Raw genomic sequence first — 26,263 nt, forward strand, 5'->3', positions numbered from 1 at the left:
GGGTTTCATAGATTGAGAAAAGCAGTATAAGAGAAGAACCGAGACACGGATGAACAGCAAAGGACGAAAAACAACAACAACTAAAACATAAATACATACAAGGGAGGGGTTAATGGGTATTGGAATTGCAGCGTGTGCTAGCCATCGCCGCAAGACTAAGGGAGGCTGTCTGACCAGGCAAGATCTTCTGAACCTTGTTGATGACGATTCTGGCATTTTGTCGTTGCAGGACAGACGAGATTCGATTGCGCCAGTAATGGGCAAACGCAGATCGGTCCTCTAAAAAATCGACCGAAGGGCGGCGTTCAATGTCGCGGAAAAGCTCAATCGCCTTCACGCTCCACCTGGAAAACGCCTCAGCAACCACTGGTTGGAATAGATAGCCAAGAGATGTAGCTGACTCCGAATACTTGATCGCTTTTTTTTCATCTCGCCTTGATGCCGCAGCACCGCAAGAATACGCCGAATGTGACAGAAAAGCCGGTACTTGTGGATTGACGACACTTATGTCCAGAAGGAGCTTTTTGCCGTCTTTGTAATTATAGACACTAATATCTGCGCGTCTCTTGTCGGGAAACTCATGGAGCTTTTCGAGCTCGCACTGGAAACCAAAAGATCTTAACATAGCCGTCCAGGCGTATTGAACCGCGTCGTGCCGACGCATTCCCCACCATCTTTTGGACAAGTGAGGATATGGTAACCGGTAGGGTTAGAAACGGAGCCACAATTACATTTCTGGATCTCTCAGAGAAGAGGAACCGGAAGGCCAAGGCGAAGAGCAACCGCTGTCTGGAATTCGATATTGGTGAAGGACACACCTTGCGACGACGGAACCAAATTCAGCCATGCTCCTGCCTCAGAGCTCCCAGCACTTCTGATCCTGGCTTTTGACAATTTGTTAGAGATCTCCAAGAGCGACGACAAAGCTAACGTGCTTACAAGCGACGACAGGCGCTTTTGGAGCTTGTGTGATACGTCCGGAAGCTGCTCGACGGAAACAATGTCAGTGCTACCTCCTTGGGCATCAATGACACTATTTGTTGGGACCTTGCAACGCCGGGTCGGGCGCGGTTTTCGGGCCAAAGGCGAGAGCGCCATTCCGCTCTCACCGATAAAGGTCACTTGTTGCGGAGTTATAGTTCTGTGGCGGTCCTTCGCGACTTTCGTTTCCACCTTTAGCGGGGTTTCACGCGTCTCTTTGTATGTAAATCTTATCGTTTTTTGGAGATGGAAACTACTAATTCAAGGAAGAATAGATGGCTATTTACGTTTTCCTTCACTGAAGCAGCAACAACAGAGCTAGTACTGTTCTACGGTACTTTGAAGAAGCTTTCACTAATTTTGGGCTGCCGTCCAGAGTGCGGTGTGACAAAGGTGGCGAAAATGTCGACGTCGCATGGTTTATGTTGAATAATCCAAGCAGGGGAACTGGTCGTGGTAGTGTTATAGCTGGCAGAAGCGTTCACAACAAAAGAATGGAACGGCTGTGGCGTGACGTGTACTCAGGAGTTTTGCACTATTATCACGACCTATTCACGCACTTGGAAAGTTGCGGTGAGCTCAATCCTGTCAGCGAGATCTCTCTGCACTACACGTACTTGCCTCGCATTAACAAACACTTGCAAATGTGAAAGAATGGTTGGCAGCACCATAAAATTAGTGGAACTGAAATGAGTCCAATGCAGCTGTGGTCAGAAGTCTTGCACCGTATGTCTAATTCAGATCATCGTCCTGCAGTTGAGCTCTTCCAATCCGGCGAGGTACGAATGAAATTTACGTAAGCTATCTTCTACAATTTTTTTGTGCAGACAGACTATATAGAGCAGTTGTCAAATGAATCGCAAGACACTGAATCTGTGAGAGGTAGTTCAAAAAAGTACGACCAAGCTCATGCTTCAAAAATTGTTCTTTTAGAGCGATATGACTACAGTGCGGGCCACCATGCTTCCAAACTTCTCCGGCCTTTAGCACAATAGTTTTGGTCATTGTGGCTGTTTTGGAGTTTCCTATGTATCTTTTAGCATCATTATATTTAATACAAGTGGTGGCATTCGATTTACTAATAATCTTCAACCTTTGTTCTTCGTGGGACACGATTGGCCAAATCCTTTCACGTGATTGCGTGTGATTGGCTCCTTACACTAATTGAGTTTGGTGACTGTTACTGTTAGAACATCCTGGTCTTCGATCTCATTCATCCATAGGGCTTATTCATGTGACGTCAGGGGTCACCTGACTCCAATTAGTCGCCATGTTGAGTGGTGCGTTCGCAATGGTAAAAAGCTTCTGTGCTGTCGGATGCACAAACCGATGGACTCGCGGTGGTTCAATCAGCTTCTATCGCTTTCCTGTCGGCAATGTCGAACGCAGAAATCGATGGATAAGCGCCGTTCGCCGGGAATCGTGGCAGCCATCGGCCCATTCATGGCTGTGTTCCGCTCATTTCGTTTCAGGAAAGAAGTCCAATTGTCCCACCAGCGTAGACTAGATCCCAACCATATTTTGTTTCACTTCCAGTCCTCGAAAGCGTTCTGCAGCCGTTAGATTCGTGACGCACGAACGTCGCGTGAGCCGAACGGTGGAGAAGCGTCTCGAAAATGTCGCAATTTGGGAACAACGTAGGACAGAGAAGAATGCGCGACGAGAAGAGGCAATCCAGTCCGCCCGTGAGAATGCCATGCAGTTGGCCGAAGAAAACGCTCTTTCTGCGGCTGAGTAAGCACGTCAAGCTGATACTGCGGCGCGGGAAGCTGCTGCAGTCCTTGCGACGATGGCAGAAAGAGGTGAAACGTTTGAGAAATGTCGCAGTGGGGAAACACAAACTGATTTGACGTCAGATGACTTTGAAGATATTAACCGCAAGTGCGATGACTCAGAAGCTATTATCGGCAGTCTCAAGGTCCAGATAAACTCTCTGTCGTCCAGCGAATTTTCACGTCACAACATCGAAGGTGATGACGACCGAGTTCGCTTTTATACCGGCTTACCAACATGGATGCATCTTCTGTCGTTATTTAATTTTGTGTTACAAGGCCAATCCACTGGAGAAGTGCGACATGTTCGTTCAATTCGTTGCTGTGCTGTCTAAACTTCGACGAAATTTAGCGGAGCGCGACATTGCCTACAGGATTCGGTGCTCGCAATCAACGTTTTCGTTTTCCAGAATATTTGCGAAGTGGATCAGAATAATGCACGTGCGTCTGGCACCTCTGGTTCAATGACCATCTCGTGAAATGCTCAGAAAAACCATGCCGTTGGCTTTAAAGCAGAATTACCCAAAATGTGTCTGCGTCATCGACTGCTTCGAAATTTTCTGCGAGAAGCCCGCCGACATGATGGCTAATGCCCAGTGCTATTCGAATTACAAAGGCCACACTACAGTAAATGTTTGATCGCCCTTGCTCCAAGCGGAGTCATTTCCTTCATTTAAAAAGGATAGGGAGGACGAGCTTCAGATAAATTTATTACGGAAAGTTGCGGCTTTTTGAAGCATTTATTGCCTGGGGACGAAGTCCTCGCGGATAGGGCTTTTAATGTAGGCGATTCCGTTGCGGCAATGGGAGCAATTTTAAGGATTCCTCCCTTTACCAAGGGTAAAAAGCAGCTGTCGAAAAAGGAAGTAGACACTTTCCGGCAGTTGTCGCGAGTGCGCATACACGTGGAGAGAATTATATCCCAATTACGACGGAAGTACACGATTTTAGCTGAAACTGTGCCTGTCAACTATCTCAGTAGCTGCACAGATAACTCGTCATTAAGCACACTAGACAAAATAGCAGTTATTTGTTGTAGTCTCTGTAATATTTGTGACTCAATAACTGCTTAGAATTACACTTATAATTATACGGTAGATTTTCTTTTTCTGCTAGAGAAGCCTCGTTAGCGACACTCGGGACAAAACCACTTGCCATTCTGTACTTTTCTGATATGTAAGCATGTCGTGTGAAACCACTGAATGATGCAATTTTTGTTGTCGCAAATAATCATTTCCCCTGCCTCTTTGCCTTTGCAGAAACAGTATTCTGGATCTCCAACCGGTACTGACGGTGAAGCCGTCTGTGATTCTTGTACCGCCCGCGTATACCATTTGGCAAGTAACTCTGGCAGAACTCCAAATTTGTAGAACTCGATTATTTTTTCAATAACAGGAGCAATGAATTCATCATCCGGATACAGCCGCTGAAATACTAAACTACCTGGACGGAAAACAACAAAATCGCAGAATGCTGTTGCGGTGATCTTCAGCTGCGCCTGTACTTGATAGTAGTACTGATGACGTTTTTGAAGAGCGAATTTTCCGTCGGGCTGCTTCATCAAACAAAAATCACGATCTTCAACGGCTTCATCGAAGGTTTTTTCGCGACATGTGAAAGGGCATTTGATCTCAATGATTCCTTTTCCACAACATGAGCATGCGACTTCACCGTCTGGTGACGCGCCGAGAAACGGATAGTCGGAATTGACGACAAGACCGGTTTCCGAAAAACGAAGGTCGCGATGGTCACTCTTGCACGAACTGATGTACGCTGCCTTGGCATCCTTTTCGTGCTCCAGGTCCCACGACGTAGCTTTGCTGAAGAACTTGTAGCTTTCTGGATAGCAAATTCTTTTGATAAGACTCACTGATGGCTGGGAAGGATCGGTGGAAGCAGCCTCTTTGAATTTGGACGCTGTCACTCTTCCCGCTCTATGACGAAACCAAGCCTTGCTTTTTGATTGCTCTCTGGTAGACTGCTCAATGGAAACGCATTAATCCATAGTGATGGAAATATTTTCGAAAGCTTCAAGGCAAGAATTGAGCAGCTGACTATACGGCACTGCGAGAAGTTGATGACTGAAAACGTCTCTCAATACCGGCGCGACGTCCTTCATTTCGAACAGATTACAATATTGTGGCTGCAACGAAAGGATAGCGGGTTTTCCGTTGCACTCCGAAAGAGCATCGTAAAACTCCGTCATTTCTTCATCCGTCGGCGCTAAAGTTCCGTCGGATTGCTCTGTCGTGGAAATCGATTCAGCTCCAGGATCTTTTTGTAATGCAGCGGCTTGAAGTTTTCTCCGAGGCGCGGTGAAGTCGATTTCTGAAGTCGGTGCGTACTGCATGGAAGTGGCTGGAGGTTTGGACCAGGAACATGGGAGCGACGTGCACGAAGTGTCTGCTTCTATGCGGTTGCGAGAGTCGACGGCGAAAAGAAGGGCAGCAACGTGGGAACATGCTTCTCCCAGACCGGCCATGCAGGTGCAATGGGCGCAAATGATCGCGCCGTCTTCTTGTGCTCCGACCCACGGGCACAATGGTGGAGCCGAGTACGACTGCGAATGCTTCACTTTGGCTCTGACGAGAAATTTTTTGCGGTTCTCGCCGACGCGAGCTACCTGAATGTCGGAAACGAAGCTGGCGACAAAGAATTAGTACCCATTCAAACTTTTGAAGGCTTTCAGCGATTGCTTCGTGAACTCGCTTGTCGACTCGATGAGAAAGTGATAGATGTCAGGGTATTCAATCGCCGGCCAAACGGTTTGGCTTCGAGCGATCGTTATCGTGTAAGGGTCCGTAGTAGCCCAATAACGCCATTTTTTCTTGGTAGCGGCGTTTCGCATTCTCCGAAAGCGTACAGACGTATGGAGAAAACATTTGATGAATGAATTCTGGAGGAAGTCAAGCGAAGCACGCATGCGTCAGCGAATTTTGGCATTATGCCACTCAGTGGTTTTTGCTTTTGCCACTCAAAGGCGCGCGTTACCCTAACCTTGTGACGTAGGTGAATAAGCCCTATGGCCTCCTGTCGCTGGATAAAGCGTTCCGCAATGAAAGAGAAGCTAGCGAAAGCACGCAAATGCCGCCGTACTGAGAATCCTGAGTCGGGCTCCTCCAGAGGAGCAAGTACGGAACAAGCGCAGTTGTACGACGATTTACCCGAGGAGAGATCGGAAGCATTGGAAGATATGCCTGATGACTGCGACCAGTTCAGCGAATCCGACTCAACGGACGAAGACGACGTGCCTGTCCTTGACGAAGAAGACGTCTACGCAATTGCGCGAGATTGGATCGCGAGCTCCGATCGATCGCGAGAAGTTCGTCGGATGGTCTCAACGCTCCTCTATGGATTCATTCGATCGTCGACAAAGAAGGGTATCGTTGCTGCTGCCAATGTCGCTGGCAGTGTTGTCGGTTCAAGCGGAAAGTCGATAAGAAAGTGGCTCAACGAATTGAAATCAAACGACGGGAACTTTCTTGAGTATGGGCGCGGGAAATATCGGAGGATCAGCGTGATGCACGACGAAGACCTCAAAGAGAGGCTACGCAGTGGGTCAGAGCCAACGCCAGTGTAAAAGGAAAAGCAAACATGACCATCAAGGATTTTTCATCGTTACCTGAACAACGAACTTCTTCCAAAGGTGCAGATTCCTGATTTTCCCAAGAAAGTAGGAGAGACAACAGCTAAGCGTTTTCTGCATGAACTGGGGTTTGAGCGTCGCAACACTTCTAGAAAATCAGTGTATATAGACGGTCATGAAAGAGAAGATGTCAAAGCTTACAGAGAGGTGTATGTCGCGAAACTTCAGAGTCTCGAGAGGGACCACACCGTTCCGCCTTTGCCAAGTGATGCTGTCGTCGATGCTCCTCAGCCCGGGTTCATTGGACGTCCTGAAGCAGAGAAACATCTAGTAACAATTTACCATGACGAAACCACGTTTCAATCAAACGAAGATCAGAAATGGGCGTGGGGACAAGTTTTTCTTGAGGAAAAAAGGAAGAGGCTCAGGCGTCATGGTATCTGACTTCATAGAAGAACGAAACGGGTTTTTGCGGATTCCGGAAAGTCAGCCCGCAGAAAATTCGAATTTGGCGAAAACCGCGATGGCTACTGGAATAGTGAGAAGTTCATTGAGCACGTGCGTAATGCCGTGGAAATAGCCGAGAAAAAATATCGAGTTTGTCTTTGTTGACATTAAGAACCATCAGATGATTAAATCGCTTTTGATCTATGGTGCTACGCAGCCAGGTTTTTAGTCGTCGCATCGCGGAAAAGCATCTCTCGCTTGTTGCATTTGCAGCCGGCATTACTAAAATTAGACGAAATAGGGTGCAGACTTCTTGGAATAACTGACGATGTTCTTCCGAAAGGCTTTTCAAATACTGCAGACAATCGCGAAGCGTGACTTTATTTCCGCGTTCCGAAAAATACGTGCCAAGCAGCTGCAATTGCGTTTGTAGTTCTAGCCGACTAATATCATCTTTGTAAAATTGACATACTTCATCCAAGTATGCATCACAATTTTCTTCATTACAAGCTTTTACGAGAAGGGATTCTGTATTTCGGTACACGCGAAAGCCGGGCTGATCAAACCGCGTTGTTATGGCTGAAATAGAAATATCGAAAGCTTCGAAGTAGTGTCAGCCTCTACTGTTGTGCTGAAATGGCATTGCCCGGCTCCTACTTCCACATCCATTGGAGCCTTTCTTTTGCGCGGGCTCTTCTACGTGTAATAGACCCTATTTGTTTTAACTGCGCATGTCAGCGGCAGCCATTTTAGGTGGGGATCAGTGTCTAACAGAAGTGCTCACGAGACAGAATTGTAGGTCAGCGAAAGCTTTTCAAAGGCAATTCTCCTGTTGATCGAGCTTCTAATAGATCAGAGAAGGCTTTGAAATGCGTCAGCGATCGACTGCGGCTTGCAGAAAGAGAGAAATCGGGCGATGAGCATTCCTTCGAATGGCTTTTCCTGCATCGCAGAATCACGTAGGGCTTCATTTGTAGATGCATTCAATAGTACATAAACAGCTCTTTTATTATGGAACGCCAAACCCGTCAAAAGATTCGAATTAATATATATAGATCCAATTAATTTATATAGACTCACTTCATTTATATAGACCCACTACTTAATTTATATAGACCCAGGGAATTAATTTATATAGACCCACCACTTAATTTATATAGACCCACTACTTAATTTATATAGACCCAGGGAATTAATTTATATAGACCCACTACTTAATTTATATAGACCCAGGGAATTAATTTATATAGACCCACTACTTAATTTATATAGACCCACTACATTGAGGTGACACTGAAGATGATCCTCTCTTTCGCTACGGGTGCAGAAGAAAAGCCACTGTACGGCTTTCACGCGCGGCCTTCTATTACATTCGACGTTGAGTTAGATAAAATGGTGTCTTCCTCAACGTGCGCTTTTGTTTTGATGTTCAGTGGTCGCCACGACACGGTTTCAGGGAAAACGTCACTTTTTCGCTGCTTAATTAATTAATGGCCAAGGATTTGGAAAAGTGAAGGATTTTTTTAAATAAAAACACTGCGCATTATTTCAGTAAAAAGGAATGTTGTTGCATCTCGCAGTGTTTTGTGAGATGGCGTTTCGTTTTTCGAATTTCAGAAGTCTGTTGCCAAGTTAAGGCCCTTTGAATTAATGAAAAAGACACGTACACGCACCTCTGTCAGCTTACACTGCAAACTGTGGTAAATAGTCAAGGTAGAGAACGGCACACATAAACTTCTTTAACGTAAATTGTGAAACATTGGGCATATGCTAATTGATTCAATTAGGTGAAAATGCGTGGAAACTAATTTCCTGGGTCTATATAAATTAAGTAGTGGGTCTATATAAATTAAGTAGTGGGTCTATATAAATTAAGTAGTGAGTCTATATAAATTAAGTAGTGGGTCTATATAAATGAAGTGAGTCCATATAAATTAATTGGATCTATATATATTAATTCGGGTCTTTTGACGGGTTTGGCGTTCCATATTTTATAGCATATAGCTTGCGTTTGATCCTAAACCTTCGTTTTGATGCGCTGGCATGTCCTTAGCGCAAGTTTTCGGCCATATTCCATTAAGCGTGTACTTGACGCAAATGTTTTTGAAAAGCAAAGCTAGCGACGCTAATAGCGTTACTGTGCAAGCTGTCAAGCCGAACGTAATAACTTACACGTACAGTTGTCTGCTGCAAGTGCTTCGGCCTGATAAGAAGGACCTTTAAGTCTGAGGAGCTGTTTTCATCTTACAACCGCAAACGACAATTCAGATGTGGAAAAACATGCTGCGTACCCACGTTCTTCAACAATACTCGCAAGGACGCCGAAAAGGAACTAAAATTTTACACTTTCCCGAAGACGACGCCGAACGGAGATCTTGGACGCTAGAACACTCTGTGATGCTTTGCTGGCTTTCACGTTATTGGACGACGTATATCTTGCGTTCGGCGTCGTCTTTCGAGAAAGTGTAAAATTTTAGTTACCTTTTGGCGTCCTCGCGAGTATTGTTGAAACACAGGGTTACGCAGCATGTTTTTCCACAACTGAATTGTCGTTTGCGGTTGTAAGATGCCAACAGCTCCTCAGACGTTGCGTGGAATATGGCCGAAAACTTGCGCTAAAGACATGCCAGTGCATCGAAACGAAGGTTTAGGATCAAACGCAAGCTATATGCTATAAAAGATCTGTTTATGTACTATTGAATGCATCTACAAATGAAGCCCTACGTGATTCTGCGAGGCAGGAAAAGCCTTTCGAAGTAGGAATGCTCATCGCCCGATTTCTCTCTTTCTGTAAGCCGCAGTCGATCGCCGACGCATTCAAAGACTTCTCTGATCTATTAAAAGCTCGATCAACAGGAGAATTGCCTTTGAAAAGCTTTCGCTGACCCACAATTCGGTCTCGTGAGCACTTCCGTTAGACACTGATCCCCACCTAAGATGGCTGCCGCTGACATGCGCAGTTAAAACAAATAGGGTCTATTTCTGTTGCGAACTGTTTACCAATTGATAAAATAAATTAAAGTCTTCTTCAGTCCTCATTCTCTGTAAAGTTTTTACTGATAACGTTGCCATTTCCTGACCTTCCGCCGCAGATAGTGAACGACTCTGAAGAGCTCGACTGACGTTGTCAGTAATTTTTAATATTTTTTTGGAAAGGTGTAACCCAAAGAGGAAGTTGTACCGTTTCATTTGCGTTTGTACACCGATAATTCTTCCTTTCACATCTGCATCTAACCTCGTTTTGAGACATTGACTCCACAGTCTATTTAAAGCATCGTAATTTTCAACAATATTCTCCAATGCATTGCCTCTCACTGTCCATCGCGTTGGACAAAACGATCTAATACCGACATTCGGACAGTCATCGTTTGAAGCGTTCTCTGCCCTAATCTTATCAAAAGCAGCGTTCCGCTTGGGAGAAAAGCGGATCAACTTTGCAATTTCAAAAGCTGTATCAAGGGCATCCCGGCAGTGCTTAGACTGCTTCATAGCATTTCCTACAGCAAGATTCAAGGCATGGCCATAACAGTGAGTCAAAATAGCTCTCCCTTCTTCTGCTTGAATCCTTGTTGCAACGCCTGTCTTGCTACCAATCATGTTGGCGGCGCCATCATAACATTGCCCGCGGCAGTTAGAAATTGACAAATTCATTCTCAGTAGGCATACAGTCCAATAACATCCTCGTGATCGTCTAGCTGAGAATCTAACCATCTGATGCAAATTGAAAACTTTTCTTTGTTTGCAGTATCGGTGCATTCATCTGCCATTATAGTGTAATATCTACTTTTTTGAATGTCGCTGCAGATCTGGCGTGTGATATTCAAAGACATTAGTTGAAGAAACTCGTTTTGTATTTCACCGGAAACATACTTGGAAGCTTTCTTTTACATCCAAGTTAAAACATCAGGGCAGTCATACGCTCAAACAAGCATTAGTTGAGAAAAGTTGCTGTCCAGACCACTACCGTTCCCTCTAAGAGCCAACCCTTGCCGAGCAAGGAACCGCAAATTTTGAACAATTCGCAGCATGTCTCGGTTTAGCGACTTTTCTTTCTGTAGACGAGAGTTAAGCAACTCTCCTACGACGCCAAATTGTATAGGAAACTTTTCAATAGACGCTACCGCTTCACGATGACAAGCGCTGGCGGCGTGCTTTGTGAATGAAGAGGTTGCTTCCTTCCAGAAAACAAAGCCTTTCGTGATGAAGGAAGGATCTCTCCGTGTACTTGAAAGAAGCTTTTTCTCATGATTTGCTTCATGCACACGTAGCAGAAAGCAGCATCGAGCGCAACGTCGTAATGAAGCCAACAGAACTTCTCGCACCACTCGGATCGAAACGAACGCTTCTCGCCTTTAGATCCAAAGCTCCTTTTTGGAAAATCGAAGCCTTTTGCGGGGTGGAACTTGTCAGGAAAAGGCGTGCTTCTTTCCTCGCCAGCCATGTTTGCCTAACGCGCGCAATTAACTTAGAGCGATACTTCACTCAAAATTACTACACTGTACAAAATATTCAAATCTTTGGCGAAAAAGTTGGTCCGGCAGTTGCCGGGTCTGCCGGACCTGTCGCGACGCCCATGAAATGGAAAACCAAATGGAATACAAATCTTCCTGTTGGTCGTGCAAACGCATGACAGTTATCTAGATATGCTGTCCACTGCTGTCGCCAATCCCTCCAACTGTGGGCCAAGCTTTCCCTGACCTTGAGCGGACCTGGCGGGGAAAATTCGGAGGACGATCCGGCTCAGGCGTCGGCGGGAGAAGGCGACGCCGAGGTGTCGTAGCGAGCACAGACGAACCAGCCTGCGACGTAGGAGCTAGCGGTGTAGCCAGTAATCCCGAGTTCTGAGTAGAGCGAGCGTGATAGCGAGTTTCCATGACGAAGCGAATCGCACTAGTGTCACCATGTAGCATGTGTATATATTTGCACAGATACTGATTACTGGCCGCTCGATATCAACATCTACCCCGGACCAACGGGTCCCGTCAAAGATTTGTCGTCAACTATTTTACGAAATTCTGAGGTTTGCGAGTTGTGAGAATAATCTCTTTGTCCTATGTCAGAGGTAGTGAGAGCGATGAGCTTTTAGCTGCAATTTTTTCTCTCTGGATAAGTATTTGAGGGTTTTCATTTGCTTCATCTATGCTTGAGACGTACAAGAAAGAACGCAAGCTATTAGTGAAAAGGTCTGCGAAAGAATTTGGCCAAGGAGGCACCAAAATGACAAATAGACTTCCATGAACAAACGTTTCAATAAACGTTGCCTACTCACATATGCAATAATGCTCACGATTTTTTAGTAAGCTTCATTGAATCGCTTCTTCTAATCTTTGGAAGAGGAGTGTCATCGACGGTTTCTTCTGGAAAAAGCTCTCTCCTTCGCCTGCAGTTGCCACGTACAGAGTCTAGAGATAATGATCATTGCAGGAGAATCTTGTTGGCGCTCTGGAGGCACTGAACGACGGGTTGTCGTTACGCTCTCCTTTGCTACGTTGCTTGCCAAAATAATTTTCAAGTGGATTCTGCGAAAGGTGCTCGCTTAAGATAAAGCGGTTTTGTGATCCGGGAAGGCCGAAAAAGTACTTCTCGATTTCGATGAATGAACGAACAACAAAAATCATTGTAAATGTTATCAACCTGACAATTATTTATTATCTAACCTGTCAGCCTCCATTCTTCTAGTAGCCTCGATTTCCAGACCCACTCCAGCGCCCTAAGATGCGTGGGCGGGGTTGGGCGCTGGAGAGGGTCTGGTCGAAAACTGTACAAAGTCGTGTGTGCTCTATACGGGACCTAAACCAACGATAGACCAATCACCGATCGAGCAACCGCTCCGGTTGCTCGATCGCTGATTCGCCGAAGACCTAAGCGAATTATGACGCAGGCAATAACTCTAATGAAATTACCCACGGCCACCGAACTGCCGTAAAAGGGACCCCAGTGGCGTAGACGCAATGCGATTATGCTAATTAGCCACGTGATTTGGAAGCACGGCCCTCGCGAACTATGAACAGTCCAGTTAAATGCGTAGATGACGTGTGTCGCGTATCCGTCGAGGAAAGTGCGTCGCCCGATTTTCGATACTGCGAGCAACCTCGATAGACTGATAGAAGAGGCGACCGGCTGCCCTCCTGTGCGTCGCGGCGACGGCTATCCGAGCGCCGTTTGTTCGTGTTGCCGACCGAAGCTCCTGAAATTCGCTCGCCTTCACTCGGAGCTTGAGCAATTGCAGGTGGCACTCCGCACCTCGATGACCTGGACGCAGAATCTTCTATGAGAGTGAAGCGCTTAGCGAAAGAGTCTCCTGCAAATTTCCGTCCAATAAAGCTATCTCGATTGTATCATTCGCCCATTCAGTCAATTTCAAGGTGCAGTATACAGTATATGTTCGTCCCATAGGTCGTTGTAAGACTACGGCTTGGACCATTTATAGTGTTGGTTCTCTAAATTCAAAGCTTCGACAACTGGCTCCAAAGACACTCTTTCCGATGCAGACGGAAAATGATCTGGAGGGAATAAGGGCTTTAGATTTCAGCATTGACAACGACCCTTGTCCTAATGGTGCCCAACTAGAAGGTGACGTATGTTCAAAGTTACATTGCAATGCAGAACACATAATTTGCTCCACTTATAGAAGAACCACCCGCATTCAGCATTGATGATCAGAGCATAGATGATCAGAGAAGATGATCAGAGAAGGTGCAGTTCAATAGTGGTGACCACTATATCGCAGCAAAGCTCAACCCTTTTTGACTACTTCCAGTCAGCCTAATCGAACCTCTCGATTTCGACGAAAAGTCTATTCAAATTCAGCGGAATCTCGCATTAAGGTGATAAGGAATGCCGAGAGGGGAATTTTACTGTTTCTAATTAAGTGACCCTAAACAGTTGTCGGCTTCCTACCCAAAGTCGAAGCGTCGGTCTACCGTGGGAATTCTTCGAGGCCAATGGAAATCGCTAGGAGCTGCTCTCGCGAGGAACGACAGAAACGCTGCCGCTCGAGCGGCATGGCATTGCCTGCCTGCCGAAATGCTCAATGTGCTCAAGAAAACAGTGTCAAAAGAGAGCCAGACTATGTGTCGCAAGTCGGTACTGAAGAAAACATCAGTCAATCACTTGAAAAACCTCACCATGCGACGCATATACGACGAGGTTAAAGCTGAAGCTCCAACCTTTTCCACGCTCCTTGAGGCAGCCTCTGGCCGTTCCTCTCTCTCTCTGATTGACATATCTCCAATCTGCATGGCTTCGTCAATTATCCTAAAAAGCCGGAGTAACAGGATGTCTGCTTTATCTTATATCATCTCCATCCTCCTTCATCACTCAGGAGTGAAGAAATCCACATGCGTCCGTTTGCATCGATTGGGTATCACTATGCATCCTTCATCGCTATCTATACTCTTCCGACGATTGGTTAACGAATACGATAGACCGGTCGTGCAATCAAAACTCAGCCTCGTTCAGAAATCACCTCGATGCACCAAAGATCTTCAAACCGAACCGACAAGTCCGACGGATTGCAATAGCTCCTTGCAGGGTCTTGAAACTACCACAGTCGAAACTGACAGCGACGGCGAGTACTTTGATTGCCTTGACGACAGTGATGACGATGTCGATGAATGTCTACACAATAACTTTCAAGACGATGCTGGCGAGGACAGCGATGATGTTGCTTCTGATCTATCCACAAAGCCAGTTATATACCAAATCACTGGTGACAACGTAGACCTAACCGTGAAGACGAAATACATGACGGTCGCCAAACGTAATAAGTCCTTGCACTGGTTTAATTTAATTGCTACGAATAAGAGGTTTCAAGTACCAGCTGGTCTTGGACGTGACGAGCCGCAGCGTCCTGTTCTGAGCGTCGAAGCAGAAAAATTTGTGTCGAACGAGTCGGACCTGCAAGTACTAAGAGACGAATTTTCCATTCTGGTTGCACGTTGTGTGATACAGTATGTGACAAAGCTACGCGACTTTGCCGACCTCGTTCCTCTTCACATTCGACACGTGAATTCCGCCGCCGCAGCAGAGAAGTCTTTTCAAGTTCCACTGGGGCTTCTAGAAAGCAATGAACAGAAACTTGATGAAATGATTGCAATAGCACGTTTTGTCAATGAACGGTATGTGCCAGATGTCGATGGCGCTGCGGTGACGAAAATCCAATTTGGTGGCGACCAATTAACAACGGAACGAGTTAGGGCAGCTCAGCTTGCGCTGGCGAACGGGAGGACCGATGAAAAGCTTCTTGGCGGTCTTATTCCACACTCTGAAGATTTTCATTGTCACATGAATTTGTGGATTTACTTTTTAGCAAATTTTACGCCGAAAACTCTCATCGCGATCAAGGAACACTCTTTCAGCTGAAAGTGCTACTCGATCGCCCGTAATATTTCGCGCAAAGTTAAGGACATCAATCGTCAACAGCTTTTATCGATGACGTGTTAGACGGCTACATTTTGGGGGCATTTATGCAACTAAACGACATGACGTCAATAGACGATGACGTCGTTCCTCCTGGCTTACCGGATTCGCTGCGGAAAAAGTGGCTATTGGAACGCATAGATGAAGTTTTGTCGACCTTTGTTTACGGAGACCTAGCAGCAGCAATTGACAATCTTCATAAAGACAGCGAAAGTACGACCACCCGATGTACCGTTCGCAGATGTCAAGACGACCGCGCTTACTGCAGCATGCGTGAGGACGTCAGCGTTTCTTGTCGCTGGCACAGCTGCGATGCGCATTTTTTGAACCCTGCCCAGCGAGGAAAACACGAAAAGAACACGCACAGTCTTGTCGTACGCGACGATAATAGCTCAAACGTACGCGCAGCCGCTAATCGCACCGACGACGGCGTTTTGAACTACACCAAGTCTTTCATGAGCATGGCTCTAATTCAACGATCATTTAAAGACGCTTGGAGAGAACTAGACGGACCGCGACTTTTCCGACACTGGAAACTTATGATGCTCTATTTTCGCGCGTCTGGACGTACCAAGTATGCACATGAAGCATTCATATTCTAGGCTTTTCAGTACGCGATTCTGTCGCCAGCAGATGCGTACAGGCAACTCTGTGAAAGAGGCTTCAATCTAGAGGGAGGTGAGGGAAAACACATCCCTCTCGATCTTATGGTTGAGCATAACAACAACTGCGTTAAAGAAATGATTGGTAACCAGGGCGCAAATGTCTCTTTTTCTTCTGCACAGTTAATCAGTCGAATGGCAAAATCAACTAAAGAAATAATAGAAAACTTTGACAAGGGCGCTGCAATTAAACCTGTGTCTGGAAAACACACTCGTGCAGATTCTAAAGACGACATTAAACGTGTCGTTAATTGTTTACTAGAGAACAAGGTCTTCTCTAACATCCATGGACGAAGTCATTCTGCATTTCCAAAATGTAGAGAGACAATTTTGCATAGTATAAGTAAACCGAAGTTATTTACTAGGATAGAACGTTCGAAAAAGGACTGTCATATAAGGCTGGAGTTTAAATCTATAGAATCTTACAAATGAAACATACTACGTATTACTGCTCTAGAGGTTCCAAATCGCTGGTGTCTGTGTCATCAGAATCGCTTGAACACGCAACATCATCTATCTCAGTGCAATACTTTGCAAGGTGTACAGGCATACTAAGTTTTCCACTGGAGCATGTATCACATGTGCATGATCTTCTGCACAAATCGCAACATTTGTGCGGCCGCTGAGTTGCATCCGGTGCGTGGTCAAAAAACGAAAGGAGAACTTGCCGACGACAACCGCTTGATAACCTGATAAATTTCTTCATGCCTGCCCCGATTCCTCTGCTTAGCGAAGGAGAGTGAAGCAAAATTCCGAAACTGTCAGATCCGTCTCTGTCCGCCCGCCCAATGGCTTGGAGATACTCCTCTGCAGTGTCTGGTGAGCCAAAGTTCACAACTGTCCGCACTCCCTTCATATCAATACCCATACCTAGAGCAGAAGTACAAACTACCACTCTGCACGTCCCGTCGTCAGCTTGCAGACTGCTGAATTTCTTCTTTGCTTTCCTCATCTGTGACAGAATGGAACATGTTCACAAGTCTCATCGGTTTGCCAAGTCTTTCTTCATTCGTGCAATATGCATCTGAGCCGAGCATTTCGTGAAGAGTGGCAAAGATAACCCTAGCAAAGACTGATCGTTCGACAATAGATAATTGTTCTAGGCATTAGTTTGCCTACATTTCGTAGCTCTTCGACAAAAGGAACTAGCGTTTCTTCAATGCTCTCTGTCATCTTTTTAACCGCTAGATAGACATTAGGCCAATCATGGCTAAGAAGGATGGACACTGGAGACGCCAAGCCTAGGTGCTTAACTAGTCTCCTGCGTGTTGAAGGCGCAGCTGTTGCAGTTAACGCTACCATCAAGACTTTAAGAGTGGTACGCATCTGACCAACTCGTCCACACCAATACCGAAATGGTTCAACAACACTATTAAGCCCTCCCCTATAAAGTATAATTATTGGCAGCAGAGATTTTTTATTTCGAGAACTAACCACTGAGAAACCGTGTGCGTCTCGTCTACAACGACAGCAAGGGTGGAGGCTGCTATGCTGCCGCTCGTTAGGACCCTCCGTCCCTCGGCCAAGACTCGGGGCTTCCAAAGATTATTGAATATTCTCCGTCTATAGCCACAGCTGCGTCGTCACGGCAGAGAATCGCAGACATTAAGCCGTGCTTTCGTAGGTAAGAAACCTGATCTTCGATTAATGCCCGCAAAGGAGATACGACAAGGACGCAAGGACGCTCTGGAAACGGCGTAGAGTCCGTGGACATCGCTGCCACCGATTGAAGACTCTTTGCGATCAGAGGAAGAAGGAAGTACACCATGGACTTCCCGAAGCCGGTCGGAAACGAGGCGAAAACGTCAGAACCATGCAAAACGTGCTTTATTGCCGTCGACTGGGCATCTTTAAGCTTGGAGATGGAAAAAGCCTCGCAACCACGCCGCAATGCTTCCTCGAAGTCCTAGTCGCTGAAGGAGTAGCATCTACGACGACTCATGGCGATACGCGTGTGCCGTGCGCTACTGAGCGGTTTGAATACGTTTATGCTATGTCCTCGACGCGTCCATGGATAGTCGCGAAGGTGAAAAACTTGCTCGACTAATATCTACGCCACTGGCGAAGTGGAGTCCCTTTTACGGCAGTTTGGTGGCCGTGGGTAATTTCATTAGAGTTATTGCCTGCGTCATAATTCGCGTAGGTCTTTGGCGAATCAGCGATCGAGCAACCGGAGCGGTTGCTCGATCGGTGATTGGTCTATCGTTGGTTTAGGTCCCGTATAGTGCACACACGACTTTGCACAGTTTTCGTCCAGACCCTCTCCAGCACCCCACCCCGCCCACGCATCTTAGCGCGCTGGAGTGGGTCTGGAAATCGAGGCTATCCTTCTAGTGTCTCGGTACTGAGCTTTAGCTTGGCACGGTCAGCCTTAGGAATGTCTTGAATGGACTCCACCGATTCATCCCAGTTACTAAGATAGCCGAGCCGTAAACTGAGCGAGGCTGAACGAAAATATTCGGTAGTCGAGAAGGAGGCCTTGGGACTTGTATGGGCAGTAAATCATTTCCGGGTATTTACTTCAATTACTCACCACTACCCGCTTAAATTGTTAAAATCATTTAAAGACTCAACCGGAAGAATCGCACGTTGGTTAATGATATTGATCGAATATCAATGGAATGTCGAACACAAAAGGGGGCGTGAACACGGACACGCATATGGGCTTTCCAGGCGACGAACGGACGGAGCGGGACCGGAAGAAGCGGGTGTTTACGGAGGACAGCGTGTGGAAGAGCTACTGCCGCCGCTGGCCGAAAGGGCAGCTGAAGGCGTGGAAACAGAAAAAGTGAATGCCGTCTCACTGCGACAAAGATGGTCGATGCGAGAGCTAGCCGGGATGCAGGCCGAAGATCCATTGTTGGGCCGTGTGCAGCAGCTGTTGAAGGACGGAAAAGAACCGCACCCCTCGATGCTACTGCACCGACTTCCGTTGTGGCGACAGCGCTGCCTTCGAACCAATTCTGCTTTCGCCCGAAGTCATTGCAAAAGCTCTACAAGCGTCACCTCGTGGTTCGGCTGCAGATTCCACAGGATGGCGATTTAAAGATTTCAGACGCCTGTCTCGGGGGTGAAACGACACACGATAATTTGATTAAATCGCTCTCGAACTTCGCGACCGGGAAACTGCCGAAATCTGCAGCAGAAATCCTGTCTTCTCGTCTCGTCGCTCTTCGAAAGTCTAATGGAGACGTTTGTCCCGTCGCTATCAGTGAAGCACTCCGCCGCGTGGCTGCAAGAGCAATTTGTCTTCACTCGCGGAACGCATTTGCATCTTACTTTTCGCCGATCCAACACGGCGTCTCTACACCTGGCGGCTCGGAACTCATCCTTCATCACGTCCAAGCGCTCCTCAACCGCAACGCTGACTGGATGCTTTTAAAGACGGACGTGAAAAACGCGTTTAATTCAATTAGTCGTGAAGCTATACGCAGACGTCTCTCAGAAAGCTTTCCGTCGCTAATGCCACATTTTCGCCAAATGTAGGGCCGCTTCAGCTCTCTTTTCTTCCCATTGTCTTCCGGTTTGACATTGCTGTCTTCGGATAAAGGCGTCCACCAAGGAGACCCTTTGGGGCCCGCACTTCTCGCCGTGGGAAACGTCGGTGGACATGCAATGCAGTCATCCAAACGTCGTCATTCCGGCGTATCTCGACGACGTCTTCATATTGGGCACGGAACACGAAGTTTTTGCTGCTTTCTCGGACCTTACGGCGAGGACGGGTTTTATATCCCTGTCGGTCGCTTAACCGCGCCCCCGCATCGAGGTATAACTGTTTGTTACAGCCCTTTCTATCCGCACAGAGCACACAAGAGTGGAGGATGATAACGGGGCAGAGAATGATATAGACGACGACAATATGTACGTCGCAAACTTGGAAAATATACGACAGGAGGAAGAAATCGAAATACCTAATAACCTACTTTAGATAAGCGAAACCAATGTGGAACCTGTCGTAGGAGCTGTTGAACCGCTCTGTAGTGATGGTTTGCATGGAGTTGGTCATTTCATTTCCGCTAGGGATATGTTACGTAGATTGTCGCCAGCGAACGAGCGCGTTCAAGCTCTAACACGGAAAAAGCACAACCATAGAATGCCCAAACTTGCGCGACATGGAAAGAGAACGCTAGTGACGACGTAAAAATAAACTACAGCCATGGAGAACGGCCGAAAGAGGGATGAAACGAGCAAAACAGAGAGAGGAAATAATATCAATAACCTAACACACGCGCGCTAGACGACGCGCAACTGCACAACGGACGCGATAACAGCAACAACGCCAACAAGCTGGCCGCAGCTAGTCCCTAAACGCAAAGCAGCCGAAAATGCGACCCTGGGCACCCGCCGCGCAACACAGGTGTGCGATCTCAATCGCTACTTCGAAGAACGTAACGCGACTCCCGTCCACGATCGCCTTTTCCCTTGTTGTTGCGCTTGCGACGAGCCCAATCGCAGTGCTTTGCCCGATAAGCTCCCAAACAAACGCTGCACACGTGCCGGTAACTGACATAGTCCATCATTGAGGCCGCGGCAAATCGGCAAAGGTTCAGCAGGAGCACCCGCCGGCGACGCGTCGTGAGCCAAACTCCGATCTATCAAGGCGTCCCGCAATGAGCAGCTGGCCTTGACGTGATTCGTGTCCAGGCAGCGAAGGCAGAAAGGCGCGTTGGTGCCGAGAGCAACAAACATCCAGCATTCTTAGTGCTTTTTTGCGCGACAGGGCCGTCGAGGCAAAAGGGTTCGTCTTTTGGTAGTTTGCTCAAAAGGTATTAAGCCATTTTTATATAAGGTTAGGTTATTTATTACCCTAACGCTAACAATAACCCTCCCTACTAACCCAAACCCTCTTCCCTAATCCAAACCCTCTCCACTAACCCTAATTACCAGGGTATCCTAATCCTACCTCACCCAACCAGAGCTTTAACCACTTTCCTCCACCCTTCTTAGGCTGTCGTCTCCTTTCCATGTCCCTTCTCGTCGTCCCTCCTCCCCTTTCTTTTCTCTCTTTTCTTTTCTCCCACACCTCCGCTTCCAACTGCCCGTACAGTGCTTCTCACCATTAATGCCTGGTCGCTCGCTCGCCCTGCGTATGAAGGGCTTGCGGTGCGGGGGCGTGGCCGTGACACGTGATGCTTAACGCGCATCTCGTGACACCCCTGCTCGGCACGCCGCCGAGGCAGGAAGGTGGCCCGAAGGCAAAGCCACCGGCCACGCCCTGCGATCACGCCGGAACGGCGGAACCGGGGGGGGGGGGGGGGGGGGAGAGGAAAACAACGAAGACCGCGTGCGATTCTTGCGTCCTCGTCCGTACAGCGATGTCGCGCCAAAACCGACTGCGCAGGCTCGTTGCGCGACGTCATTAACTGCGGTTAACTCGGTCATTAACCTTCATTAATGCCTGGTCGCTCGCTCGCCCTGCGTATGAAGGGCTTGCGGTGCGGGGGCGTGGCCGTGACACGTGATGCTTAACGCGCATCCCGTGACACCCCCTGCTCGGCACGCCGCCGAGGAAGGAAGGTGGCCCGAAGGCAAAGCCACCGGCCCAAACCAACCACAACTACGCCTGCCGAGAGCACACGCGCGCCGATCCCAAACTATGCACTCACGCCCCGTCGTAGACTGTTTATTTGGATGCGCCCGCCCCGCCCAATGAACTTGACACCTTCGTGATATCCGCCCCCGCCAGTCGAATGTAACGCTTGTACGCATTGCTTTTCCATCTGCCTAACGCTTTGATCTTCTCTTCCGGGCATCCGACGCGCGCCGCCGCCGTCGCAGCGCCAATCTGAAGGCTATGCCCGGAAAAACGATCGGCGTCGAAGCCCCGCCTTCGCAGCACCTCCCGCATTGCGGCTACCAATCGCCGTCGCGTTAGCGGGTCCCCGTTCGGGAACCGGAACAGCGGGCCTTGCCCCGCCCCTCGTAACGCGAGGTATTGTAACAGCGCCGCTACGGGGCACATTCCATCACGAACGCGCCCGAGGAACGCGAACGCTCCTTTTCCCAGTTGATCCGTCTTCGAGAACTTCACTCGGATCCGCGCCCATGACGGATTTTCCCGGTCGTCCACGGCGACGTCCGCGTAGGTCAAGTGCCGTCGCTCGTCGAACTCCTCCGTCGAATTCACGAGAAACTCGGCCGTGCGTAGGCACCCGAAGAATCCGACGCATGTGGCGGCCCATAGCAGCGCGCTTTCGTACCGATCGGTCAGCCCGCGCCACTCCGCCCGCAGCGCGCTCAGCGCCGCCGCGTCGATTGGTAGGCGTTGGTCCCCGCCGCTGCGCCCCTGCTCCGCCTGCTCTCGCTCAATTCCTCGCAGGACCAACGCCAACTGCGGTGGCCGCGGCGTCGTCGGATCCCCCCTTCCGCTTTCCACATGCAGATTCCGAACCGCCGAAAGGTATGCCCTAATCGTCGAAGCCTTGCGACCCTCCGCGAGAGACGAGACAAAAAGACACAACGTGTGTTCGCTTGTAGGTATTGGCGAGAGGGAAACCCTCTCGCAGAACTCCAGATACGCCCTCTGCGCCGACGAGTACGCTCTACGCGTCCCGACGGCCAGACCGTGGCTCATGTATCGCCGACGAGCGACTTCCAACTCGGCGATCCCCAGACGGGGTCCGCTGTCGCCAGTTCGCTGAGCGCCGCCACGATTTTCTCCGGAAGCTCTACCAGTTCCAGCCGCTTTCCCTGCATCACACCCAGTGTTGGCTCGCCTCTCGATAACGCGTCCGCGACTAGGTTCTGGGCTCCCGGCAGATGCTCCGCTCGTATCGTGCAGTTGAACTGAGCCGACGACATCATCAGCGCTCTCAGCAAGCGCAGCAGCGCCCCGTCTCGCGTCGACCCTGCATTGCACGCAGCCACCACCGTGCTGTTGTCCGATTCCAGCCGCACTGTGGAGCCGATCCAGCTTTTTCCCCATAGCAAACAGGCCGCCAACACTGGGTACATTTCCTTCGGGGCTATCGAGCAGCTCTGCCAGGCCGGCGTCCATCGCGCCGCAAATGCCCGCCAAGGCGTGGCAGAAACGAGCACAGCGCCGAAGCCCCACGAACCCGAAGCATCGGTTTGTAGCTGCGCTCGCGGCCGGCCTGTGTTCAGCGCCGACATCAAGCCGATGCCATTCCACTGAGTCGCAAATGCCAACCACCACTCCACGTAGCGACGCGCTTCCTGGCTGACACGCACCCTATGGTGGAGCTCCTTCGGCACGCGAGACAGCTCGATCAGTCGCCGCACGAACGCGCGACCCGGGCGAATAATCGACGCCGCGTGATGAAGCGAGCCAATGAGCGACAAGAGCTCTCGTTTCGTCCACGCTCGCGACCACCGAAGCGAATGCAGCGCCTCCGTGAGCTTTTCCCGCAGTCGTCGCAGCTTCTCGGCCGGCAGGCGCAGCTCGCCGCTCACCGTATCTATTTCTATGCCGAGGAACTCCAGCGTCGTCGCCGGGCCGCCAATTTTTTGCAGCGCCACCGGCAAACCCAGCGTCCGACACGTTTCCAGTGCCCGCCGCTAATTCTCCGCGCATTCCTCCGAGCCTCGCCGACCCAAAAACAAGAAATCGTCCAGGTAATGAAGGCCGCAAGTGACCCCCTTTTCCCGCATGACCCACAGCAGCGCGTCGGCCACGGCCGAGAATATCTTGGGCGCCGAACGCAGCCCAAACGGCAGCGCCGCGTCCAGCCACACCTGCCCCTTCCACTGCACTGCCAGCAGCGGACGGTCCGCCGGATGAACGGGAACCATCCGGTAGGCCGCCTTTAGGTCCAACTTCGCTAGCACGGCTCCGTCCTCCAGTTGCAACGCTAACCGCGCGGCGTCTTCCAGACGGGCATACTGCAGCCCCGCGAGCGCCGAACTCACCCCATCGTTGACGCTGGCTCCCTCTGGTGCCGATAGGTTCACGATGAGTCTCCACTTGCCCGGCTGATGCGGCTTAGGGATCACCCCAAACGGGCTCACGTGGCATACAAGATCTTCCGGCGGGGGACCAACCAGCCGCCGCGCCCGTACCTCGCCGTCCAGATAGGCGTCTACGACTCCGGAATTAGCGTTTGCCGAGCCCATGTTACGACGAGCGCTCCGCAAAGGGCGACCGCGCTGGAAGCCAATGCGAAAACCCTGGGACAACCCCGAGCAAATGTACTGCACAAATTGGCGGTCTGGATGTGACGCTAAGCCGTCGACCCACTGTTCCACCTGGACCGGGGACGACACCGCAGCCAACGCGACCGGCAACGGCGACTCAGACGACTGGTTGCACGCGGCCAATGCCGCTAGATCGTCGCCGTAACGGTACCGTCCGTTTATCACGTTGCACTCCGCGACCGTCACCGCGCCGCCTGCCAACGAAAAGACAAAGCATAAGCACCCCACCGGAGTCGCCTCGCCGTCCCAGGTACCAACACTACACAACAACACACCAACTCCACAAAAAAAAAAGAAAGGACAACAGCAACGACCAACACGCCGCCAGCGCGGCAACACCCGTCTGTGCACTACACGACCCCCTAGGCGCCGCTAGTCTTTTCCTTTAGCCCGCGGAACGCGCGTCACTGAGCGGTCCCGTTTTCGCTCCCCGTCCTCCTCGGCTCCCGGGCACTCGGCCACGCGGTGCCGGCCACCGCACTGCAGGCACTCGTGCCAGAACCGGCAAGCAGCGCCGTAACGACAGCTCTCGCGGTAATTCCAGTCGTAGCACGCCCCTTTTCCCTTCCTGCCGCGACCCGTGCGGCTCCGCTCGTCAGGCTCCGACGACAAGCGCCCCGGGCATTGACTCTCCGTGTGACACCGATCGCCGCAGCTGGCACAGCGCGCCGGCAGCGACGTCCCCGTTGCAGCCGCTTCCGGCCTCATAAACGTACGCGGAAACAACGTGCCGTGCGGGCGAGACCAGTCAAGACCGGGCTGCGCTGCGGCAAGCGTACGGAACCGAACGTCGTACTTGCGCCACCGTTCCGCGGGGAACACGGACGCCTCCTGCAGAATCAGCCTCATGTACCCGAGCATCATCGTCGCGTCGTCGCGATGACGTGAGCACCGAATGATTGTGTACGCCGCGAAGCAAGCGGCCCAACTCGTCAGGTCCGGAACCGGGCGGAGCTTCCTGCGAGTACCCGTAACCAACTCACTCAACGGATTGGCCTCCTTCAGCGTGGCCACCGGGGTGAGGTTCTCCGCCAGAAGCTCCGCCATGTCCACAAACTGCTTGGACACAATACGTGCCACCACTTTTCCGGGAATAGCCATGCCTTCGTCCAGGATGAACGGCGCCGGCGTAGCCGCTTCCGCGGAAGCGGCCCCTTTTAGCGCTTCCGCTAGCAGCAACACCGCCCCTTTCTTGCCCTCGTCCGCCGTGCCACCAACTGCCGCCGCAACGTCGGCGGCGACGCCCGTTTCCGCCACCGACGTGCCCGCTTCCCCGTTCGCCACCCGGAGGTCGTCCAAAACTGGGATTTCTCCTAGAGGGAACGCGCCGAACGACCAATTAGCGCCACCGCCCTCCAGGCCAGCCTCGCACCCGGCGTAAGACCCCCAAACTGCCGTGCCCATCGGTCTCCCTCGCCGCCCACCGTCGGCCACCACCAACAATTCGACCACAACACCATGCGTCTGGCTCCCCGGCCAAGCAAGCCGAGTGGCATCGACTTCTTCCGCTCGCCACACCCCCAACGTGCCCGTCCCCGGTACGCGCGTGGGAAAAAAAAGAAACGTCTCGCGACGTGGGAACCCCGCGCCCGCATGGAAGAGACGACGACAACCAACCCAAAAAAGCAAAATCGGTCGCGGCTCTATTGCGCCGCGCAAGCTCGCCCACTTACCGTCTAACGGCGGCTGATTCGCCGCGGCGCGCCCTGGACCGGAATTTCCCTCGTTCGCGGCCCCCGCGGGAACAACTCGCGCCTTGCCAAGCGCTTGCGTAGCCCCGGCCGCCGCTGCCGCCGTGAGAAGCATTTTTAGCTCCGGTTGCCCCATCGTGAACGTCGGTTGAGGCGGCGTGGCCAGCGGCTGCGCGCTGCCAGCGTCCTGGCCGTCGCGGGCCGTCACTACGTCGTTGTCCGTCATCCCGAAGTTGTCGCTTGTCGTACACGTAGAAGTTGAAAGAAAACAACGAAGACCGCGTGCGATTCTCGCGTCCTCGTCCGTACAGCGATGTCGCGCCAAAACCGACTGCGCAGGCTCGTTGCGCGACGTCATTAACTGCGGTTAACTCGGTCATTAACCTTCATTAATTTCCACTCCTTTAAAGTGCGCTAGCTCAGCAACCGATGATCGTACGAGGTTCCCGAAACGACCGCTGGGGTGGGGATGCCCTAATCTACTTAGTGACGTCCTTCTCGTAGTCGTAGAACGTAGTCCTCTTCGTAGCCAATGGGAGGGATTCGCGG

General features: G+C 50.2%; 1 pseudogene; it reads right to left on the minus strand.

The window, feature by feature from the left end:
- Positions 1 to 9,762: 9,762 nt before the first annotated feature.
- Positions 9,763 to 11,227, minus strand: LOC136190066 (zinc finger MYM-type protein 1-like; annotated as a pseudogene).
- Positions 11,228 to 26,263: the final 15,036 nt, after the last annotated feature.

This window comes from Oscarella lobularis, chromosome 8 (assembly GCF_947507565.1).
Source record: "Oscarella lobularis chromosome 8, ooOscLobu1.1, whole genome shotgun sequence".
Lineage (NCBI taxonomy): Eukaryota > Metazoa > Porifera > Homoscleromorpha > Homosclerophorida > Oscarellidae > Oscarella > Oscarella lobularis.